Here is a 25535-nt window from a genome sequence, read left to right on the forward strand (position 1 = left end):
CTGTGGATTCCTAGTAGAGTTGCTGGAATTGAGACTGGACAAAGGCATGATTTGTGGAGGAACATTAGACCTGTGGAAACTGCTAAAGATGAGTTATAGGGAGACTGTTACAGGAATTCTCCAGAAGAGATGGGGATTGGACAGTGGGATTATACTTTGAGGAATGGAGGGAGAGGTGAAGATGGATAGTTAGCTTGTCTCTTTTCCTGGCCAGAGTGGCTTCTTGGTTCCCAGGGAGTTTCTGTTGCTTTTCTAGTATTTCAGAGCACAAATTCCCTCCAGTCAATCATGTCTCTTGAGTCAATCATGTCTCTTGAGCACATATACTGTTACCTTAGAATTAATTAGTTCAATTAGTAGTTTTTGAGTTATCAAAAAGTATCAATGAATATGTTACATAATACTCAAACTAAGGCTTGAAAATTATTTTAGAAATGGTCATATTTCATGAAGCAGTAACAGGACCACATTTCATTTGTTTATGCACTCTGACTCATGGTCTTTTTAATAATTCAGAACCTTTAGTGTATAGCTGGATCATCCAGAGGATTGTTAAAACACAGATTGCTAGATTCTGTTGTTGTTGTTGTTGTTTTTTCTGGTTGTACCTGCCAGGGATAAATAGAAAAACTGTCATTCTAACAAGTTCCCAGGGGACATTTAGGTTACTGGTGCAGATGCCACAGTGCAAGTATTTCTGCCCTAAGTTATACATAGAACACACTTTTGTGAATTCTCTGCAACTGGTCCCAGGATATTTTCTAATATCTAAGATACCTAGTCTTCCTCAATCACTGTTACCATCTTGTACTCACCAGATTTACCCATGATATCCGTGGTACTAGAACCTCTCAATGGCACTTTGATAATTCATTAACGTTTGAAGTTGTGAGTGGAGCATTACCTGTGGTCCATCACAATTCTAATAATAGTTATTAAACTATAAATTTAGCTTGAAGGCTCTGACTTCTTCATGGCATGATGAACAAGCAGCTATTCTAGTACATTATGACATTGACATTGATATGATCTACAAATACTAGAATATTTCCTAATTGGAAGCTCTAAATAGATCATAAATACTTAGCTTTAGGTTTAGAGGTATTCAAAGACATCTTAATTCCCACAAACATAGAGAAAGAACATAAATGTGTAAGCTAGGTATCAACTGAGGCAAAATAGTGTTGTTTCTTACTTTTCTTACAATCTAGACAATTATTCATTTTAGAGCATAGGCTGTTAATAAAAAATTATAAACATAAATTAAAAAGGCTCAGTTATCCAGTCAAATGGAATAAGACATGCAAAAGTTTATGACTGGCATTTCAGGTGAATTTATCACACACAAAGGGACTTTCATCAACCTTCAGAGGAAGGGTGCCATTTATTGAAGTAATAAACCGTGGAGAATTAATACAAACAACCATCAGTTTCATATCCCATTAATCATAAAATCTATGTATTAACAAAAGAGGAGACAAACATCCTAGAGATTTTTTTTCTTGTATTTTAATCTTTATTTTTATCTCATTAGACATTTATTTGAATCAGTTTTATCAAAGGTAACATAGTTGTTGACAAATATAACAGCTAACATTTTCATTATTTTTCATATATAACACTTCTTTCCTCTTTCTGATTGGTGAGCATAAAAAAAAGGGGGTATTGTTAGTACATGCTTGAGAACACTTCTATGCTGTGTCCCATATTAAGTAAATGTGGCTCAGTTTATTACATTTCACTATGGTCAATGGTTTTATCCTGCTTGGGTTCAAATATGATATGTCTCAGATAAGCTCAAGTTTTGAGGGTTTAATTGGCAACTGATGAGTTTTTGAAAAGTGACTGATTCTTGGGTATTTCAGTATAAGTAACAGCTTCATCAGGATGGCATTTTGATGAAGTGATGGAGATTAGAAAATGAGGTCTAGAAGGAAAAAACATTTTACTGAAAGCATTTGCTGGAATTGCATCATGTCCTGGCTGCTTCCTGCACCTTCCTCTTTCTATGCTGAGGTGAGCTGTCTCTCTGTGCTTTATGGCCACCATATTACCAATGGCTGTGTTCCTTCATGCTTTCCCCACTATGACAGACTAAAACATCTGACACCATGAGCCAATACACTATTTCTTCCTGGCTGCTCTTTCTGTCATGTTTATCACAGCAACCGTGAAGTTAAAGCGCATGAGAATGTTGAAGTATTGACTCCTAGAATTCTGGCTGGGTCACTCATAAATACAGTTGCTTCTCATGAGAAGTCTGGAAATTGAAATGAATAGAATATAATTATTCTAAATGAGTCTTTCAGAAGAATAGTTATTCCTTGATTTTTTTCCTTTATCTTAGGGTTGTTGCTATTATCTTTGGCAGCAGAAAATATGACACAGAATCCAGTAATTCATTAAAAAATGGTGAATCTTGCTTTCTTATCTAGCATATAATTTCAAGGTTCCTTCTAACCTTCAATTTTATCCAATAACCTGAAACCTTGACTCTACTTTGTGTCTTCATTGCCCACTGTTCTCTTTGATCATTCAAAATAAAGTCAAAATCTTTTGATCTTTTTCTCCCTTTAGAATAAATTTTGTTCAGTCAGTAATAGAACTGAGGTATCATTTGAAGATGCTAGAAAATTTTGCAAAAATATCACTTTGTTGAGTGTTTAGAAGGAAGTAAAAAAAAATCTCTTCAATTGACATTGCTGGGCACAGAATTACTATATGAGAAGAATCCAGGTCAAGCCATGCACTCTTTTCATATATATATATATATATATATATATATATATATATATATATATATATAATTTCAGTGTAGTATGTGGCCCTTTTCTATTACAAATTCTCTATTTGAAGCTATAGCCACTTATGGCTGTAATACTGAGTACTGAACAAAGTTAACATTCTTAACTTTTGTTTAATAAAAAGTCAAATGTGGCTTTGTTTCTAATATTATGTCCCTAAGATTTCTTTCTCTCATTGTGAGCTGCTTAATTGCAATTATCTGGAATTATTAATTAGAATTTTAACTTGAATTTTTCTGTACTTAACATAATTAGATTGGTGACAGAGGAGCCTTTTACTGTAAATAGTTGGGTTGGATAAAATTCTAGTTTTTTTTTTTTCCTTGCTGCTCCTGTTATGAGGCAAGGTCACAACAGGCCCACCATCATCAAGGAAGCTCATAGTTACTGGTTCTGTGCTGACCTTGAGGAACACCGCACAGCAATAAGCTAGCTTTCCTCATAAAAAATTAATTATAAGAACCTTGACATTCTCCAGACCTTTCTGCCAAGGACTAGTTCTGAGTCAATGGTCTTCCCACACCTGTGGAATGTATTTGAAGTCTGTAGCCCAAGTTGCCACCAGGGGCAACAGAGAGGCCTAGAGTCTGGGCAGTTTTCTGTGGCCTTGTTGATGTCTGAGGTCCATGCTACAATTGGCGACATACAGATCTTAGTGGCTGGTGCTACCATCTGGGACCATGTGACATCTAAACCAGAGCTGTAGCTGATGGCCATGTCTGGGCCTGTGGTCCCACTGCAGTCTGGGTCTGTATTGCCACAGAAGGTTACACACAAACCAGGGGGCAGAGTCACAACCTGTGACTTTGTTGGTATCCAGGATCTATGCCACAACCAGACTCACCTGTTGGAGGGAGCTGCTTGTTTGTTTCTGGCCCCTGGCTAGCTTAGACCAAAAATAATTACACAGAAACTATATTAATTAAATCACTGCTAGGCCCATTAGCTCTCACTTCTTATTGGCTAACTCTTATATATTAATTTATCCCATCTTCATTAATCTGTGCATTACCACAAGGTCATGGCCTACCAGCAAGGTTTCAGCATGTCTATCTCTGGTGGGAGATCCATGGCATCTCTCTATCAGCCTTCCTTCTCCCAGCATTCAGTCCTGTTTTCTCCACCTACCTAAGTTCTGCCCTATCAACAGGCCAAGGCAGTTTCTTTACTCATGAACCAATAAAAGCAACACATAGACAAAAGGACCTCCCACAGCAGTCATCCTGATTTGTGTGCCAATGCTTCCACCTGTAGCCAAGTCATCTGGGCCCAAGCTGCTGCTGAGGGCCCCCTCTGGATAGCATGAGCATAAGGAAACTGGTCCTGCTCCTTAACTGAGGGCCCTGGGCTTGTTTTCTTATATCTCTTAGGGGTTGTTACTGAAAGCAGTTCTATAGAGAAGTTTCAAAAATAAAAAGCTTTAGCAGAGAAAAATATAGATCCTTGGCAGTAATAATTATTTCATATAAGGGTATCCTACTTCTCAATCACTCTGCCTCTGACCACTGAGTCATTTGAGAAAAAAGTGGCTCTCATTGAACCTGAAGGCGGGAAAAGAAAGGTTTATTTATCAATACACATGCAGTGATTTTGAACTCCTATAACCCATATGTGTGACTTTCTTTTGTTTTATTTGATTTTTATTTTGAACAGTAAGTATATAATCTAAGATAGTCCACGATAATTTCCATGCAAATCTACAAGACCCAATAAATCTTTTTATATTTAAAATTTTAGTCTTGAAAAAACTAATGAAATTTATTCAAACTCTAGTAGTAGCTAGCCATTCTAGAAATAATTTTCCCTGTTTCTGTAGTCTTTTTGTGATTATGTATGTATCAAGGTAGGTAAAGTTCATAGAACAGTTGGAATTGATTATCTCCCTTAACTTTATGAGTAAATCATGGTGATTTATTTCAGTTTAACAGGATCAAAGTGGCTTGCAAATGTTCTTATTTGCTGAACTATCTCATTGGTCCTGAAAGGCTTTTGCAAATGATTAAGATATTTACCTATTCCTAGGAATACGTGTTATATACTTACCAAACTTATCTGTAGGTATTGTGAATTTTATTTTTTTAAACATATAAAATATTTCTCAAGAATCGTACAAGTACAACAAACAAGAGTTTTTGCCATTTTTTTAATGCCACTTTAGCAATTTGGGGATTCCATTGTGTCATATTTGCTGTTAGCTAACAAACAGAGCCAATGAGCCATGATAAAGACAGATCTAGTTCATTTATTTCAAAGGTGATATTCACAAGCCTCCAGGGAGAAGCTACTTTTCTGCCTCAGACTTGGTGTTTTATCCTCCCCATCATGTTCAGGACTATGTGACTTTACTGAAATGTGTTGAATCCTGACTTCTCTCTGGGAAATGTTCTTGTACACGAGACCCATGAGGAAAGGGGCATTACCAATGTTCCCATCAGAAGACGAGCTCAGAGCAGCAATGAAAACCTTAAGAAATTCTATAAACATATGAGAAATGAAGAGATGAATAAATGAATGCAAGAAAAAACATCTTAAAGGAACTATAGAAAACTGCATAGATGGAGCTGAGGAGCAGCTCACATTTATGTGTGATAGCTTGTTCCTCCCTATTTGAAAAGCAAACACTGTACTTGTAAGTTAATGAATGATACAAACAAGGAACAAAGGTATATCATTAAATAATTACTGAGATCAGATTATTTAGAAGAGAAGAGGAAATAACCTGAGATGTCTTTGAGACAATGCTACTACTCAGTGGGTAAAAAGAATTAAAGTGAAGTGAAAATATTTTCTAAGTTAAGCCACTACCCATGGATCCCCTACGAGGGTTTACAGTTAATGAAAATACTTTTTTTCCAAAAATAAATTAGAATTTTATGAAATCAAAATAATTCACTTACAAAGAATAATAAAAAATTAAATAATTTGGACTGAGCTCCCAAGGTCCCAATGAGGTTCAGAAGGAAGGAGAACATGAGCAAGGAAGTCAGGACCACGAGGGGTGCACCCACCCACTGAGACAGTGGGGCTGATCTATTGGGAGCTCACCAAGGCCAGCTGGACTGTGACTGAAAAAGCATGGGATAAAACCGAACTCTCTGAACATGGCGAAAAATGAGGGCTGATGAGAAGCCAAGGACAATGGCACGGGGTTTTGATCCTACTTCATGTTCTGGCTTTGTGGGAGCCTAGCAAGTTTGGATGTTCACCTTCCTAGACATGGATGGAGCGGGGAGGACCTTGGACTTTCCACAGGGCAGGGAATCCTGACTGCTCTTTGGACTGGAGAGGGAGGGGGAGAGGAGTGAGGGGAGGGGGAGAAGGGTGGGAGGAGGTAGAAACTTTTTTTTCCTTTTCTCAATAAAAAAAAAGAAAAAAGAAAAAAAGAAAGACTGATATCCAGAGCATAGGTATGCACAGAGAAATTTTGGTGTCCAAGTATGTAACAGGAAGGGCCCACTTGTTCATCCTTTCTGCCCGGCTAGCTCAGCCCCAAAATAACCACACAGAAATTGTATATATTAAATCACTGCTTGGCCCATTAAAAAAAATTAACTAATTGCCTTCATTTAAAGAAGGTTTGAAAAAAAAGAGAGCAATGTTAAATTTGGTGATTTCTCTTCAAGGGTTAACAGTGTAATTGTTTTTACGCTGGACAGACAGATGACTTCCATCTTCAAAAGTGTAACTAGGAAATGACAGAGATTACACTCAAGATAGGGAATGAAATGCTTATTAAAACATATTTTTCCTAATTGCACTGAAACACATAATAGTTAAAAAAAAAACCTAGGACCAGAAAAGCCTAGGCTTATCACTTCTGGATTTCAAATAGTAGGTAGAAACAAAAAGGCTTGGAGTCCAGATTGTGGTTTCTAGTCATAACTTGAAAAAAGGAAAGGGTGTGAAGAAAGAACAGCTGGTTTCTTGCTTCAAGGACACCAAAGATTAATATTATTTTTTTTAACATTATACTAAAAAAAATCACTAAAATCTGCAGAGACAATGTATCTCATAGGTCCAAACATGTTGTACATTTCAGGTTTCTAATGATAGAATCAAAAGTATTCTTAAACATAAAAAGAAAAATGAATGTAATGATAAAAATGCCAAAGAAAGGAATAGGTGTGTATCAAATAAAAATGCAGAAAGGAAAACCAATGGTGCTGGTACTCACTAATTAAGAACTTATATGAAGACTTTAAAAGAATGGAAAATAAAACACCTGATATAAAAAATAAAGGGTTTAATGAAATGGGAAGGACTAAATTGGAGTGTAAGAGGTAATGGAAGAGATATGTGAATGAATATATGGCACTAAACATCTTTGAACACTTGAACATGTCATATGAATGACAATTAATATAGGATCCTCCAGATAGATAGATAGATAGATAGATAGATAGATAGATAGATAGAGGCAGTTTAAATGGAGTTACCTTATATTGGGAAGACAAAAAAGGCTAATAAGCAACAGTGATGAATGATCTCTTTCAGAATTATTGACCAGTGAGGTTCCATAGATCTCCAAAAATTGAAAATGATACCTGATGCTCTTGGTTGCCTTCCAGAACTTGAAAGTAATACCCTATTGTTAGAGATATGATGGAGGAAGGTCATTGGTTAAAACTAAAGAAACTTCCTTGGCCCATTTTATTGGTTAGAACATAGGTGGGTGGAGTAAACAGAACAGAATGCTGGGAGGAAGAGGAAGTGAACTCAGAGACGCCATGCTCCCCTCTCGCGGGCAGACACTATAGCTCTGCTCTCTGAGGCAGACGCGATCAAGCTCCGGCCCAGGGTGGACGTAGGCTAGATTCTTCCCGGTAAGCGCACCTCAGAGCTACACACTTTATTAGAATTGGGCTAGTACAGGTGCGAGAGTTAGCCGAGAAGAGGCTAGATATAATGGGCTAAGCAGTGTTTAAAAGAATTCAGTGTCCGTGTAATTATTTCGGGGCACAAGCTAGCAGGCAGCCAGGGTGCTGGGGATGCAGCCCCACTGCTCATATTACTACAGAGATACCACATAACTGAGTTATTCAATATGATGAGACAAGATTGGGCCCTTTCAAGGTAGTGTATTTATAGATAGCAGAATGTGATGAAGTCAAGGTGGTACAGACTTGGAAGCTACATCCTTCCTGGCTAGCTTTCCTAATGTTTAGTGCTGGAAAGATCTATGCATGTTACCAGATAGCAAAGGAATAATCAGTCTAACTGCAGATACAATAACAACTGGCCTACCACTATATGCCCATTGTTACAATAATAACATTAGCATTATAGACGTTGTCAACTACATTATGATTGGATTTAAGCCCCATTTCACAGATCAATGTCATACATGGCATCATTATCAGGCCCCAAAACTCTAGATAGACTGGTTCTGAGTTCTAGGAGAGAATCTATTACTATTATTCTGCTAAATGGACTGAGTTTCAAGCTGACTCCTAATAATTTTACCCATATATAATAACCTACTAGCTTTATACCCATAGATTATGGGTCTCCCAACCCTCATAAGAGAAGATTTTATTTGCAATAGATGGTGATTAACACAGAAATTCATAATTAGCCATGATTCAGAGGCTGAAATAATTATACCTAAATGTTACATATATGCTGTACCTTCTTTCCCACTTCTCAGGAATCAGTGTAAAAGACGGGATGGAAAAAGACTGTAAACATCAGAGGTGGTCGATGACTACACAGCCAGGCAACTACACAGATAGATTTGCAACAGTATGACCACATGCATAAGATCTGGCCAGTTACTATCTCGACTAACTCTCAGTGCTAAGAAAGGAGTTGGGTGCCAAGTCTAGCCCTACCCAATGAGCTATTGGCAACTCATAATCTTTGGGAGTGGAGAATCAGTTTTCCCCAAGACTGCCTGAATGAGCACTACACTCCAGTGAAGACACACACTAGAATATCTTGGAAATAGAAGTTTGTTTTAATGGGTTAAAAAAAAAATACACAAAGTTGAGTGAGTAGGTAGATGATGAATCTGGGAAGGGTTTTTCAGGGAATGAGACTGAATATGATCAAAATCAAAACCCGTAGAATAAAATTCTAAAATAAGCAATACAAATAGTTTTTTCTTTATCACATTTTTTGTGAGTATGCACGCATATACTCACAAACTATTGCCACAGTAAACAAGTAGTAGTCACAGGATAACTTGCAGCAGTCAGTTCTCTTTCCACCCTGTAAGGGCCCGCAGATGGATTTCAGGGCACTGGATTTAGCAACAAGTGTCTTTATCTCTAAGAAACCCTAGCTGGCCCAGAAACCCACATTTCTCGAGGAAAAGAGCATGTGTATTTAGAAAGCAACTTTCTATCTTTATATTTCTATTTGAAAATTTGAGGTTAAGAAGAGTAAGACTAACATAAAGAGGCATATGTAAGATATGCCATATGTCTAAATTGTTGCAGTGAACCCTAAACCACACTTAGGAATATTCATCCTGATAAAAAAAGAGAGGAGTAATGTAGACAGAGACAGAAGTTTCTATACCACCCAGTCCCAAAGCCATTTAATCCCAAAAAAAACCACACAGAGGCCTATATTAATTATCAATTCTTTGGCCTGTTATCTCAGGGTTATTATTAACTAGCTCTTACTACTTAAATTAACCCATAATTTTTGTCTTTGTCTAGCCACTTGACTTGGTACCTTTTCTCAGTAAGATCATTTTCATCTTCATCTGGCTGGTGACTGCATCTCTGTCATTCCTTTTCCCCAAATTCTCCTAGTCTGCTCACCCCACCTAAGCTTCTTGTCTGGCTACTGGCCAAGTTGTGTTTTATTAAAACAATATGAGTGACAAACCTTTATAGTGTACAAGCACATAATCCCACAGCAGAGTAGATTATCCATAAAGAACGCATGTAACAATTTGTCTATTCCTTTAAAACACCTTGTCTGAGAAAACAGATAAAGGCCATGTTATTAAAAATACACTCATCTAACTGATCATCCAAAATGATTTCCTAAGAAGGGATTCAGTTATGATATTGACAAATTGGTCAGGTATGCCTGCTAGTTCAGCTTGTATAGGAATTTAGCTGGGAAGCTCAGTGTAAGATAATGCTTTTGATTTTTTCCAATAATAATACTAATAATAGAGTATTTTAGAAACTAGAACTTAACACAAATATTTAACACTATCTTCTATGGGGACAAATTAGAGGAGGGATAGTGAAAGGGAATGGTGTTTCTCAAGCACTTTATGCCTTCACAATGTTCAATTTCCACAAAATCAAATGCGCTCTCCAGTTAAACTGTGACTTCAGGGAAAAAGAGACGAAGTATGATTTCGTGGCCTCTATCTCTCCAGCTGTGTTTCTCATCAGCATTCAGATTTATTCCCAGAGGATGATTAGTAATGTCTGAATAAACTTCTAATTGTCATGACTTCGAGATGTACTGCAGCTAGCAGAAAGAGGCCAGAGATGCTGATAACATCTTGTAATGCATGAAACTAAACCTACAGCAAATAGTTACACAGCATAAAATCTCAGTGAAGGCATATAGATAAAACTGCTCTAGCTAATAACAGATGTCTTCAGATGTGAAATTTTCAAATTAAACTACACATTATTATAATTTGGTAAAAGAAAAATGGCTAAAGATGTAGTTATCAGTCATTTTTCATTTCCTTGATAAATTTGGGAAGCAATGTTTAGAGTTGCTAGACTGAAAGATACAGAAGATTTGGTGTCCAGTTCTGTGTCTGCCATACCCTTTTATAATGCTGAGATGGAAGTCAGTGTGGTTTGTAACAGAGAGTTAGAGAATACTGACTAGCAGTTGATCCTAGATCCCGCTGCTACTACTCATTGACCATGTAAGCTTATCTTAGGAACTTTTTCAGTATTTATGTTTGCAGGCTAGGAATTAAAGTAGTATATGCATCATCATATTCTGTATGCATATAATGTCATACTCAAATTTACTATAGTTTTTTTTTTGTAATAGTAAATATCAGACAAATCACTGGTTTTGGTCATTGGGCTGCTTGCCTTTTTCTTCTATAAAATAAAGATACTTGATATGACAATTTCTAAACTAACACATAAAATGTGAAAATTTGTTTCTTAAATCCTATGACAAGAAAACCTAAAATTTAAGAGTAGTGGTTTGAGAGATGGCTTCGTGCTTAATATCATTTATCTTTGTTGTAGTAAACCCAAGTTTGATTCTCAGTATGCACGCTGGACAGCTCACAACAACTGTGACTCCAGATCTATGGGATCTGACATCCTGTAATTGTGTGCAGGCATTTAAAGTCACATGTACTTTTATACATAGAAATATACATATGCATATAGTTGAAACTTTTGTAAAACTTAAATTACATAAAAATATGTAATATTGTATTAAGATAATATTTTAATATTACAATAATATAATAAGCACTTAGTATGTAATAAAAACCTTAACTTTGCTGAATTGTAAAATATGATGTCTCAAATATAATACTTAAATAAACCAAGAAATACTTCTCAATTTACCAATCCTAAACTGTGAACAAAAACAATTATTTGTAATTTTAGAAAACGGAAAGAGGGAAGAAAAAAAGCAATTTCAATTCTTGTTGTTTTTGAAAAAACATAATTATAATTGAGTTTATTTAATTGGAGCAAAATTATCAATATTTGCTCATCTAAGTCTGAGAGGGCAGGTCACTGGAAGTTAAGAAGGGGAAAAGAATACCATAATCCCTTATCTGTTTGTAGTCCTACATGATGAAAAACTTCCAAATTCAATAATTAATATTTCAGAAATATCCAGAAGAAAATTTTCAAAAACCCAAATAAACAACAGCAGAAAAACACTATTTTTATATCTCTAGAAAAAAAAAGAAAATGGATTAATTCTAGAAATCATGACAATTTACTAACTTTTAATTCATTATACTGCTACAAAAATTTTCTACAAATTTTGGGAATATTTAAAGAATTATTTGATTTCTTCTATGCATGGTAACCGAGCAAAGATTAACCCTGGTAGAAATACTGTGATGCTGAAGATTGTGATAAATAAAGACAACACTTCAACATTTTTAAAGGCTCATGAGTCCCAATATTCTCAAGACATCATTTTATTATTAATTTCTAGTATATTTTCATTCATATTTAACTTAGTCTATATAGTGTTGGATTAGTGTGTTAGTACACACATGCTATGCTTTACTCTTATGCTGTCCTCTTCCAACCTATTCTCTCCCATTTCCCCTGAACACTTTTGCTTGTGCTCTACCAACTGCCAAAAAGTCTCCTTTATGCTTCATGAGTTCAATGTCACATGGATTCCACTTGGCTCCTCCCTTTCCCCCACAAAGCTTGTCCTTACCTCAGAGGCTCTTTTGTCCTGCATTGATCAGTGTGTGATTTCACACAGACACACATATATATGCATACACCTCAAACATTTTAAGATTATTTATTTAGTACAGACTATTCCTGAAATTGTCATGGGGGTTCCATTCAATCTACAAATTATTTCTAACAGCATAATCATTTTTACAAAAATTCTGGAATCCAAGAACATGGAATGTCTTTTCATATTCTAAAGTTTTTTAAAATTTCATTTTTCGGTCTCTTAAAATTTTCATTATAGATATATTTAATCCCCTTAAAATGATTATTTCTAGCAAGTTTTTAATGTATAATTAATGGAATTTTTTTACACATTTGACCATTTGCAAGTACATTATTTATAAATAGAAAGGAAAATTATCTTAGTACTTTTTAAATATCTTGCTATGTATCAGAATATATATCATATGTAACTGGTTTCCCATAGGACATTTTGGATACTTTATGCATAGGATATTGTCTCTTAAAATATTTTTCTAATAATATTCTGTTTATTTATGTCTCTTGTATTATTGCTCAGGCTAAGACTTGGAACACTGTACTAAATCAGAGTAGTGGATACTTGCTCATTAATGACTTTGGTAGAAATGTCTTGCTTTTCCTCATTTCCTAAATTGTTAGTTATAAATTTGACAAACCTTTCTGTGATTAGATATGTTTCTTCTATTACTAATTTTCTTAGTGATTGATCATAGAGCCATGTTGTCAAGGTTTATGAGAAGCTTTGTTGTGCATTAAGAAGATAGTGAGATTTCTCTCTATAAGTCTATTTATGTATTGTCTTGCCTATAGTGTTTTGTGTGTGTGTGTGTGTGTTGAGCCAACTTTGCATACTTGGGATGAATGCATACAATATGGTCATAGTAAATATCTAAAATGTCCTCCCAAGTTTGACTTACAAACATGTTACTGATAAATTGTTTGTGTATGCTCCCTAGTTTCATTTACTTATTGTCAGTGGATTTTTATCTATTTTTAGAATCAAGGGAGTACTGATTTCATAAATGGAGTTATATAGTAAAATTTCCTTTCCATTTTCTACATTGTAGAAATATTATAGTTGTCTCTTCTTTGTTTCGTAGAGTTTGATAATTAATCTTTCTAGACCTTGGATTTTTGTTATTGGAAGATGTTCTATTTCTATCTGTTAGTTATCTATACCTTCTTGGTTTAACTTTAGTAAATCATATGTATCTAGGAATTTCTCTTCTTCTTGATCTTCCAGGATACTAGAATATAAGTATTCAATGTATTCCTATCAGTCTTTTAAATTTTGCTGATATCTATTGTAACCCTCTCTTTTTATTCTCTAATTTTATTTTCTTCTCTTTTTTTCTTTTGTTTACTTTGTTTCATGATAAATCAATATTTTCTTTTTCTCCAAATAATTCTCTGATTCATTCTGCATACTATATTTTCAATCACTATTTCATTATTTCTATTCCAATTTTGCTATTTCTTTCTGACTTTTAAATTTTGATCTGGTTTATTATTGATATTTTAAGAATTTAAGATGTATCATTAGGATTTATAGTAGAATATTGTGATTTTAATAAGGCATGTACATGTTTCAGCATTTTTTATTGTGATTTTAATTTAGAATGTTTTAAATTTTCTCCATAATTTTGGTCAACTGATCATTCAGGACTGTATTTTCATTCTCTAAGTTTATATGTACTTCTATCACTTCTCTTAGTATTGAATTCTAGTTTATGAATTGCATTATTCATAAAATAGAAGATACTATTTTAATTATCTTATAGGTCATAGTGTGATAGATCTTATGGAAGATTCCATGGACTCCTTAGAAGACTATCTAATTACTGGTAGATGAAATACACTGCTTACATCTGGTAAGCCTATTTGATCTCTGATATTTATTTATTGATTACAGTTTGTAAGATATATCTAGAGACGAAAGTGGTGCATTAAAGCCGTCCATACCTGGATCTATCTGAACTTTTAGCTCACTGTTAATGAAATTGAGGACCCCAAAATTTTGTGTGTACATGTTTACCATTAAGTGTTCTTGTTGAATTGTTCCACTTATTAGTATAATCAAGCTTTTATTTATTTACTGTTAATATTTTATGACTAAGTTTGGTTTGAAGTCTATCTAGCCAGCAGTAGAGAAGGTTGGGCATGGGCAGTGTGGGGATTAGTTGATATCATTTCACATTAGATTTCTTATTGGTCTAACACTTGTTTAACTCCAAGATCATAGCGGAAAAGAAGATTATTGAGTTACATAACATCAGAAATGAAATTGCAACTATGTCATTCTAATCCTTTTTAAGCATGGTCATTGGGATTTTTTTTTGAGAAATATTAATAAATGCCAATTTATGTATTTATCACTACCTGTGATTTATTAAAAAGCTACAAATAGTTTGAATTAGTAAATTAATTTGCTTGTTTATTATAACATTGATTGAGTTTTAAATCAAGTCTTAATGTTAACCAGAACATTATTCAAGAATTCTACATGTGTTCATGTAAGATATTAAAGTTCATTTCACAACATACATGTCTGTTTTGTGATAGCTAAAGAAATATTGTCTATTGCTAGGATAGATTAGCTGGTCTGAAAAGCTCTTTAGAAAGAATGGAGCAAATTCGTACTTTGCATAGTACAGAATGGTTGAAAATAACATCATGCTTTCTATTTGTTGGTGAAGTTTGTTCACATGGTCTAAATGAGAAATAAATTTTGGCATTCTCTTTCAAAATTTATCTAAATTATAGATAACATTATATAAAGATTATTCTGTTAAATTAAGCAAGAGATAAATGTTCCTTTCATGCCTCAAAACCTCCCGACCATAATCAAGCTGATAGAGTGAAAGATCTATATCCCACATCAGAAATGAAGCCATCCAGCTCTTATAAAATACCCAGATGTGCTTATAAAATGAATTAACCATAATCTTTACAGAGGTATCAATGACACACATTAAAATTTCCATGTCTTTAAAGGTTAATAAATCAGGTAAACAGAAATGCATGCCAGAAGCTGTAAAACGTTACACACTCACGCAGTTAAATGAGTTGTCCTTTCTGTTACTTTAATAAAGACATATTAGCAAAAGTTTCTTTTAGTGGGGTGTTATAGTTCTGCCAGTAACGTAAGTGTTTATTTTGAGTTATTGCACCTATTGCTGAGGATGTCTATGTAAATGATTAAAAATGAATACTATATTGATCGAGGATAGGGTCATTTCAGGTTCCTATCCTCAACTGCCCATGGAACTAACTGGGGACCTCGGCTTGGGCACCTGGGAGCCCCTCTAGGGTCAGGTCTCTTGCCAACCCTAAAGTGGCTCCCTTAACTAAGAATTGTGGTTCCAGTGCTCCCCTGTCCAACCTTCCTTTATCCCAATCCTCCTGATTTCCCAAAGCCCAACCTCCTTCCCTTCTAACTTTTCTCTCCCCATCTCCCCTTACCCCCATCCCACCACACCCCCAAGATCCCAATTTTCTCCCCGGCAATTTTGTCTACTTCCCTTAGCCAAGAGGATAACTATATGTTTTTCCTTGGGTTCCCCTTCTTACTTAGCTTCTTTAGATTCACCTATTGTAGACTCCGTGACCCTTATTTATGGCTAGAAACCAAGATCAATACTGACGAATATCTTGCATATCATCATAGAACCTTCATCTGGTGATGGATGGAGATAGAGACAGAGACCCACACTGGAGCACTGGACTAAACTACCAAGGTCCCAATGAGGAGCAGAAGGAGGGAGAACCTGAGCAAAGAAGTCGGGATCACGAGGGATGCACCCACCCACTGAGACAGTGGAGCTGATCTATTGGGAGCTCACCAAGACCAGCTGGACTGTGACTGAAAAAGCATGGGATAAAACTGGACTCTCTGAACATGGCGAACAATGAGGGCTGATGAGACACCAAGGACAATGGCACGGGGTTTTGATCCTACGTAATGTGCTGGCTTTGTGGGAGCCTAGCCAGTTTGGATGTTCACCTTCCTAGATATGGACGGATGGGGGAGGTCCTAGGTCTTACCACAGGGCAGAAAACCCTGACTGCTCTTTGGACTGGAGAGGGAGGGGGAAAGGAGTGGGGGGAGGGGGGAAGGGTGGGAGGAGGGGGCGTAGGGTGGGAGGAGGGGGAGGAAAATGGGAGGCTGGGAGGAGGTGGAAACTTGTTTTTTTTTTTTCTCCTTTTCTCAATAAAAAAAAGCTTGGAAAGGAACTCTAGACACAGAAAAAAAATGAATACTATATCATAAATATAAAAACAAGACAATATTTAACTATTTTATTTTGATTTCTGTGTATGTGTGGGGGTGCGTGAGTGTGAGTTCAGATGACTACAGAAACCTCAGTCTTTGGATCCCCTAGGCCTGGTTTGATAGGTGTTTGTGAGTTGCCTGACATAGGCTCTGAGTACCAAACTCGGGTACAATGCAACAGGAGTTTTTGTGCCTAACTGTTGACTATATCATCAGCCCAGGGAACAAGGCATTCCTCTCTGTTTCTAATCTAAACTCCATGTGTAGCTGTTTTTTTCTATGTGTGCTTAGGTATGCTATTTTTTGGTCATATTTCCTCATTAGTAAAATTAGAATTTTAGAAATAGTATACACTGTCTTGGGTTGTTATCTTGGGTTGTTACAGTAACAAGGTATACTAATGAATGTGAAGTGCTTGGGATAGTCCTGTGACTAAGAAAAGATTCAAGAATATATACTTTGCTACTGCTGCTGCCAGTGGCATCCTTAGCTCTTCCGTTTCTGTGTGTGTGTGTGTGGGGGGGGGGGTGTTAAACTCTCTTTAGTTTTAAAGACAAGAGGATGAACCTTCAGACAGAAGCCAGGTGATAGATGGCTTGTCTTGTTTATGTGAAGCACAGGCTTCCATCCCCAATATTCACACATGAAGTCATAATATTACATATGTGTTAAATGTATATATCTATTGAAAGGACTTATCGATTGAAATTTCTCTGTTCTTATTTCTTGAACTCATAAAATACTATATATTCCTTTATACTCTTCTACCACCTATTGCTCACAAATATTAACTATCCAAAAAGCTTAACATACGTAGTTTTGTAAAACCAGCATCAATTTGTGTAGGTTTTTTGTCTGATGAAGTAGACTTTCCACTCTGCTGTACTTCATTATTCTAGTGGATTCTGCGATCTGCTATGTATATTTGATGTATACTTCAACTATAGCCCTCTGAGGCGGAGGATCCATGGCTTCTCTCTGACTCTGCTTTCTTCCTCCCAAAATTCCGTTCTGTCTTCTCCGACTACCTAACTTCCACCCTATCAACTAGGCCAAGGCAGTTTCTTTATTCATTAACCAATGAAAGCAACACACAAACTGAAGGAACTCCTATACCATTTCCCCTTTTCTGTTTAAACAAAAAGGAAGAATTTAACATAGTAAAATTACATAAAGCAAAGCAGTTATTAAGCAAAAGGGACCTGTCCTGAAATTCAATCTGTAGACTAAAGTGACCTCAAACTCACAGAGAGCCATCTGCTTCTACCTCCCAAGTGCTGGTGTTAAAGGTGTGTCCTACCACTACCCAATCAATGTTTATTAATTTTATATTTCTATCAACTTTGATTTTTTAATATAAGCTCTTAAAAGCTATGTTTTACCTATTAATTTGCATGTTTATTTTACCAAAATCTCTTCCTTTCTGCTTTACACTATTGTTTCCCAAACATTTATAATCTCAAGATTTAAGCAATGTTGTCAGACGTGATACCTGCCACCACAAACCATATATTAAGTCTGGAGAGGTAAGTCTATTCTCCCAGCGCCCATATCTGTTCTTTCCTCTGCTAACTTTATAAGACATCCACATTGAATCTAAGAGATTGTATCACATTCCTCCCATATTGTAAAATCCAGAGATGCATGAGAAAACTCACTTTCAATGATATCACTTGAACTTTGCAACAGGAATATTAAAAAAAAGTGCCACATTTCATTAAGATAAAAGTAAGATCAAATACTTACCATGGTTACTGAATATTTCTTCTGGCTTCAATTTTTATTGGCTGAGGCAATTAATCAATAAGTAAGGACAGGGGTGAAAACATATGGTCTTTGATATTTAATAAATGAATCAGTGGAGTCCCTTGCTTAAGCTTATAAATTAATAAGCATTAGATCCTTTACTTAATGAAGAACTTCCGAATAAATTATCCAAAACACCATGGCACAAATTCAAAGGCATTTTCTGACCTTCTTATATTCTGGCCAGACTGAATTTTTAACGAGATGCTATATCTGGGAGGTCGGCTAGAATGTGCTGATATGAAAACTGAGCTTCAGAAAGGCAAACTACAAATGTAACTAAGAGAGCAAGATAATGTTTAAAGGAGACTAAATTTGAAGAAAATGTTTATGGCCTCCATGTTTTTATAAAATTTTAGTAAAAGATGATATGGATTTATAGTTCTATTAATAAGTTTATTTTATATTCTATTTCAAAATGCTGAAGCACAGTAAACAATGGCAATAAATCTGCTAGTATGTTTTAAGGTTACAACAATCATAAATAAAAACAGAGTTTTATATAATTTAATATTATTTATATTTATATTATATTTTATATTACTGCTTTAAAAACAAGATATGAGAAAAAATAAGAGAATATGGAAAAAAGTTCACAGCACTAAGTTTTTATAGTAAAAACTGTCTTTATGTCTTTGACTATTTTATTATTATATAAAATAGTATAAAATGTGTAATAGTGAAACACTCAAAAGGAAAAATTGGAATTTATAGTATATTTCCTAAGCTAAATAAAAATCCAGATAAGTCAAAACTAGAGTTAGCATATTTTTCTCATAAAATTCTGCAAATACACAATTTTGTAATTTTAATTAAAATATAGCTAAATTTATTTTGATATCTTTTAAATAATAAATTAAATATTAAACTTTTGTTTCTTATTCTATACAAAAGTGAACTTAAATGATTTCAAGTAAGTCTGTTAATACAAAATCTCTCTAGTAATGTTCTCCTAATGACCTACTTTCTTAATTTTCAACCATTATATTTTTTTCTGTTTTTCAGTCTTGCTACTACATTGAATTCTAAAAATGGTGTTTAAGAACGTTTTTTCATATTTTTTTCTAAAAAGAAAAAGAAAACATATATGAGAGGCTTCCCTCACAGTCTCACATTTAAAATTTTCATGTGCTTATGGTATAAACTGGAAGTTTTAGTTTTAGATTTTATTAAACAAGAAGGTTTTTGCAAAAGTGAATCACTTCCTCATCTACTCTACTTCTATACCTGTTTTATATTAAGGGTTATTTAGAGTCAGGTATCTTTGTACTGAAATTATGTGGTAAGCCTGAAGAAAAATGCAGAACCATGACATCAAAATAACATAAGGACTTTGCCTAGGGATTTCAGGTCCCACTCAAGACAAGTCTTTAAAAACAGGAGGTTGTAATTAATAATATTAGAAATCTTTAAATATTTTTTTATGAAATCTCCAGTTCCAATTGTAAAATAAAATTATGTGTATATACATGCATAAAATTTATATAGATATCTATTTTATATGTATGTATTTAATTATTCAAGCCTTTTTTTGCCAAAGGTGAGTAGAACAAGAGCATAAAATAAAATGCGGGTGAGAATTTAATTTTAGTTAAGAAAAAGTGACTGAGAGCAAAAGAGACAGTGTACCTATGTTGCTAGGTTTGAGGGACTAGGTTATATGTTAATGATTTTTTATTGACTATATTGAGCTATACATTTTTTTCTGCTCCTGTCTTCATCTTTATTGATATTCCATGTAGCAAAGCATTGGATTATTTTTAACTTACCTGAAATATATTTGCAAAAAGCAGGACATTTTATTTTCTTGACTTTTTAAAATTGCAGACCATGCTGTAGGTTGATACCAGACAGTGTAACAACCAGGCCTGTAAATTTTGAAAGTATTGAGTCTTTCTTTCTGGCTCCTTACAATTGAATACATAATTTTAAAATGAAATTATCTGTGCATCCTCCTTAAAAGGAATAGCATTACACTTTTTTTTTGTATTTTATTAGTTCTGTCTTGATTTTCAATCTTTAATTTTTTTTTGTGTGTTTGTTGCACAAGTGGGTATTAAATTCATGAGATCTAAGGATCATCCTGCATCTTCCTAATTAGTGACAGCGGTATTTGTACTGCCCCATGCCAGGTTTTTCTCCTCCATTTTTAATGCTATAAAAAATGGGTGAAGATGTTTGCATACCACACTTTCCTTACACTGAAACTCCTCTGCCTCTTCCACCTATAGTGCACATCCCAACTATAGTACTTCCACCTGGAGTGCCCAGGGTACTTAAAGAACCAACGTGTATTCATCTTAGACTTAGCCACATTACAGTGAAGACAAACTAGGTTCATTCCTCTTTATAATTAAACTCTGATTCTTAAGGATGGATCTACAATCCTTAACTACAAATGTCTTTTTACTGCCTATACAGAAATGACAATCATGTCTTTGTTTCAAAAAGTTGTTTATCATCATCTTGAGATGTTGCCTTTGTTTCAAAAGTTAAATAATCACCTAAGTCTGCCTTGTTGTAACTTCTTATGTTATAACTACCTTGTTATGACCATCTTGCAAATATGCCTTTGTTTCAAGTGCCTGTTATGACTAACTTGTTATGCTTATGTTCTGCTCCTGTAACCCCACCTATTTTTCCCATCAAACCCACCATTTGGAAATCCCCTACCCTTGGACTATAATAGCTTTGAATTCCTCTCATTAATTTTTAATTTCTTGAACCACACTTTATGGGAAACAATTAATGTCCATGAATAAAAGAGTTTGCTCTAATTGTTTGCTTTAGTTAATTTGATTATGATGATTTGAGTCTGTCAGAGGAAAGCCACTTGTTCATTCCCAGCTGCCTAGAACCAAAATAATCACAAAGAAACTGTATTATATTAAATCACTGCATGGCCTATTAACTCTAGCTTCGTATTGGCTAGATCTTGCATCTTAAATTAACCTATTTCTACTAGTCTGTGTATCACCACATGGCAGTGGCTTACCAGGAAAGGTTCTGATGAGTCTGTCTCTGGTGGAGGCTATGTGGCTTCTCACTGACTCTGCCTGCTTTCTATATCTATTTCTTTCAGCCTCACTTTAGTCTGTTAAGCCATTGGCCAAAAGAAGCTTCTTTATTAAAATATGAAAATAAAACATATTCACAGCAAACATTACCACCCCTTTTATTTCAAAATAAAAATGAAGGTTTTAACTTTAGCAAGATTACACATAGAAAAATAGTTATCAAGCAAGAATTATAGTTACAATATATATTTTTCTTCTTTATCTTTCATCATAACTAAGGAAAACTACAATTATAACTATCTATTCTTCAACCCCTTCAAAGACCCCAGAAGGATATAATATAACCTAAGTAAGGAGGAAGTGCATTGTAAACAACTTCTAAAACTCTAGAATTGATAGAGACATCTCACTTCCTGGACAGTCATCCAAAGTTCTTCTGTAATGTTGCGGGCACCCATGTTCAGCCTATCAGCCAATAGTATCCAGCAGACTTTTCCAGGAAGCAGGAAATTTCAAAGACAGGCTCACCTATGTTGGCAGTTTGTCAGTCACTTTCTTCTGTGTCCTTCAGCATGTCTGGTAGAATCTTTCATGAAGGAGAAACCCTGAAGGACTATCTCACCTTCATTAGGCAGATTCAGCAGTCATTTTTCTGTGGGTCCTGGCAAGTCCAGTCAAGCAATTCAGGCATGAGCAGTTTCTTGTCCAAATGTCTAACAAACTCAATAAGGAACCTCTTTGATGTCCATCTTCCTCTTGAAGTAATTGGTGTTGCTTGGAGCAGATGTGTTCCATGTCCTAAAAAGTACTACGTTATTTAAACATTTTATATGCCATATTCTGTTAGCCTTTGAAAGGTTTGAAGAATAACTATCCATCTGAAATATATCTCTGTACATCTAGAAAACCTAAGTAACATGACTATAAGCTTGACTATTATAGATAACTATATATTAACCTATATTTCTTAATTATAATTTACCTTTTTAATTGAGCTGCACAAACACAATACCTTAAACAAGAAAAGAAATATACATATGACAAAATATATCTTAAATTTGTATCAATAGACCAAGATTTATACTAATACAAAGTGCCCATCTCCATAACATATGCCCCTTTAAAAGTAGACAGACATCATTTATAAACAATATTTTTGAATTTGGGCTTAGTTCTCTCCAAACTGCTTCCTACTTTTTGTGGGATGAAGTATTGGCAGGGGTGTTCATAGAGACCATTCAAAGGGTTTTGGTCCTTCAAGCCACATCAGTCTGAAGAAATCCACAGGTTCTCATCTTCGGTGGAAACAAAAGAATAACCTCTTTTCCAAAGCAACATATCCTTAGAGTCAAATTTTGAAGTCAAGATACCTTTAAAAATACATGTTGGTTTAGCTTTTTAGCCTGTACAATGAAATATATCTCTGTACTTAGCTCAATCACAGTCAAAAAATTAAAAAGCACAATAATATACATAATTCAGACTCTCTGTATATATTCCATCTTTATGTGGCTGATTTTTCTTTATTATTTTTAATGTATGACTATCTGTACTCTGTTTCCTTAAAAACTTTGTTTTATTTTTAAAAATGATTTACTTCTTTTTAATACTTTCTATACTCTTTTTCTTCTCTCTCCCAAGCTTACATACATTTATCCACACTATAACCCCTTTAGAAGTCTTTTTTTAAAAAAAAAATCTGAATCTGTTTTATTGTGTATCTGTAATTATTTTCTGACCAGACACACCTTTTTTATGCTATGCAGGTGTGGTAGGGCCAACATGGCCCTGCCTGCTTGTTCTGCCCAGTCCAACATGGTGAAGGCATGTTCACTGCCTCTGAGAGCTATGTACATTGCTCCATATAAGCACATAGCAGGTCTACCTTGCCACTAAGCATGTTGTAGCACTCTCTCCTCAGACCCCATTTAAATGCTTTGTAACCTCCCAAAAAGGTCAGAGCAATTCCTGCTGGCAAACCATGAAACCTTCTTTTTTTTATTACTTTATACATAATACCAATCAAAACTTCCATTTACTCCCCTCCTCCCAATTCCCTCCCACTTACCCCCCCAGCCCCCTCCATTCCTAAAAGAGGGCAAGGCACTCTGCCCTGTGGGAAGTCCAAGGCCCTCTGCCCTACTTCCAGGCTTAGAAAGGTGTGCATCCAAAGAGAATAGGATTCCCAAAAAACAGTACATGCAGTACAGACAAATCTCAGTGACACTATCATTGGCCCCTCAGTCTGCCCCAATTGCCAGCCACATTCAGAGGGTCCAGTTTGATCCCATGCACATTCATTCACAGTCCAGCTGGAGTTGGAGAGCTCCATGAAGCCTTTTTAAGAGAGCTGTGCAGTCTTTGCTGCTACTGCTGAGTCAGGAAACCCTCTCACCATCAAGAACAAGAAGCTGCATTAAATTCTGATTTATGTGTGTGTGTGTGTGTGTGTGTGTGTGTTTATGTGTGTCTAAAATTTGTGTTCAAGCTCTCTCAGGATTTTTATTTTATGTGAATTTAGCTAGCACACGTTGGAACGTTAATCTGTTAGAGGAGGCTGCTTCTTTTTGCCTGGCTGCCCAGAACTGAAATAATCACACAGAAACTGCATTAATTAAATTTCTGCTTGGCCTATTAGCTCTAGCTTCTTATTTCTAGCTCTTACATCTTAAATTAACCTATTTCTATAAATCTGTGTATCTCCATGTGACTGTGGTTTACTGGGTTAAGTTTTGATAAGTCTGTCTCTGGTGGTGGCTACCTGACTTCATATCTTTACTTTTTTAAGCCATAAGCCAAAAGCAGCTTCTTTATTAACCAATGGCAATAAAACATATTTAAAGCATACATTGCCTCCTACATCATGAGTAAGTGTTCTTTTTCTTCCCATCTTTTTAACTGACATATTCTCCAGGTATATCCCTATACCTCTTCCACATATATGCTATCTAAGGTCAACTACCTGAGTCTTCAGCATACTTAACTCCAGTGTAACCATTACCCTACTCTTCCACATGTAAGGAGTAATGTGCAAAAGTCTAGAGACTTCAGGGTCCTTCCCAGTACAAAGGACAACCAAATAGAAACATCCAGTCTCTCCTATATTTTATTACCATTTTATTATGCATATTTCAGGTTTTAGGGTCCCATTTTAGGAAGACATGATTTTTTTACCACAAATGTTAGTCTTTTTTTTTAAAACAGTCCTGCCTATATATTGTTATCCCCATGAAATTGTAGTTACAAGTGAAGCATCCCACAGTCCCTACATAAATATTCTAGCTTTGATATTCTGTCCTGTTGTTTTACTTTCTTTCCTGACTACTAATTCTTGCTTTTATTACACACAATATAGTTTGTTATTTTAAAAGGAATTAATGAATATCTTTGGATATTAATAGCATCTTAAAGGGGGAAGGAGACAGTATAGATGGCATGATTGCTGCTGCTTTTCCATTTGTTCATTCATGCATTCAGCACTTTTCTGTACATCTTAAAGTGAACTTCTATAAGATCATTATTTTAAGATCTAAGCAAATGATACCATGTGGTTTATGACTCTTTGTGTCTGGCTTGATACTTAGCAGCCTTCAGGTTATTCAGAATTTTGATTCAACATGTAAGCTTGTGAGCTTTCTGCTATGGAGCCTTACAATATTAAATTACTGTAATGACAATAGAAGGATCTCATCATATTTTATGAGTATCATGTACAGAGAGCTAAAATATTTGCTTAAAATTAAAGTTTTTCGTACCAGTAAATTATTGTCATAAAGAAAAGCTCTTCATGCAAGGTTTATTGTCCAGCTACTCAAGGAAAATTTTGAAGATTTAATATTCTTCATGTGTTCAGAAAGTAGAAGATCAGCATGAATGAGGAGGTGAAAAACAGGAACATTTGTACATCACTGATAAAAGTATAAATGAATAACATTATCATGTAAAATATAAAATAGTTATTTTAATAATTAAACATAGAACTTTCATCAATCTCTCCTTGCAGGAACTGAAACCATTGTTATAAGCAGATCTGTACTACTATGCTGATGTCAGTGATACTCATAATAGCCAAAAATAGAATGGGTTGTTACATGTATCCATCAATAAATAAGTGGGCAAGGAAATGTGATAGGCACACATATAAAGACATACTTACAATAAAAATATTGTTCATCCTTCAAAGGTTTTGTTTTCTGTAGTAGTATGTCTGATCATTGGCTTCTTTTTACTATACTCCAATTCCTCAGATCCTCAGATATTAATA

This window comes from Microtus oregoni, unplaced genomic scaffold (assembly GCF_018167655.1).
Source record: "Microtus oregoni isolate MIOR12 unplaced genomic scaffold, Mior012 000010F_ref0000083, whole genome shotgun sequence".
Lineage (NCBI taxonomy): Eukaryota > Metazoa > Chordata > Mammalia > Rodentia > Cricetidae > Microtus > Microtus oregoni.